Raw genomic sequence first — 957 nt, 5'->3', positions numbered from 1 at the left:
GGGTCTTCCAATTTTAGCACTGGCATCAATAAAAACTCACAAGGCTTGCTTGGTCAAGCTTTCTACCTGGTAATCGTAAAGCTTTTAAAAAGTGTAGACTTAAAATATGCGGAAGCATAATTATGGAAAATTCTGCATTTTGTTATTGTTTTTCCTCTAGTTATGTTACAGGCTATTGATGGGGATTATAAGACGCCGTCTCTCACTTCACAGGTAGCAAAATTAGTCGCTTCAATTTGCAAATCTTTATCGTAATTTGCGGCGTGAAGTTTAATGAGAACTTTTTAAGACCTGGAAACCATGATGCCGAAAGCCCAAAAGAAGGAAGAAAGTAACCCCCGAGTCTGTAAATAAAAACTATAACCTAGAATTCTTCTCCAAGTCCTTAAATATTTGTCTGTACGAATGTCGTTGAACGCATGCGAGGTTTAAAAGGCGACCGCGAGACTTCATTCTTTCGGGTATGCCTCCAGCGAGCTACGGTTAGTGATTCAGAGCTAGGAAACTGCTTTCTAGAAAATGTCAAGTGAATACTTTTCAATCTAGAGGGCGAAGCTTTGAAAAAGTGGTCGTGAGGGAGAATATATTTATGGTTCCTCTTCAGTCTTCCCAAACGTTTGAGGCTGACCGGATTAAAAATAGTAGTTGCTAGTTACGACAAGTAAAAAATGCGCCGAAGTTGACCGTGTTCGCCACAATCGAGTTTTCTTTCCAGCGTATAATCTAGGCCACCGAAAATATATATCTCTTTCGGTGGTCTCGGGATAATGCTGTATGATCCTGAGGCCCATGAAACTTTAACCACGGGCTGAGGCTAGAGGACTGCAATTTCGTATGTTTGATGACTGGAAGGTGAATGGTGAACATAATTTTTAATTTTGCAACCCTCTAGCCCCATAGTACCTTTAAGATCTGAGACGAACAGAAAAAGTGCGGACGGACAGAGAAAGCCATCTC

This window comes from Macrobrachium nipponense, chromosome 44 (genome assembly GCF_015104395.2).
Source record: "Macrobrachium nipponense isolate FS-2020 chromosome 44, ASM1510439v2, whole genome shotgun sequence".
NCBI classification, from domain to species: domain Eukaryota; kingdom Metazoa; phylum Arthropoda; class Malacostraca; order Decapoda; family Palaemonidae; genus Macrobrachium; species Macrobrachium nipponense.
Note: the sequence above shows the minus strand (reverse complement) of the source record.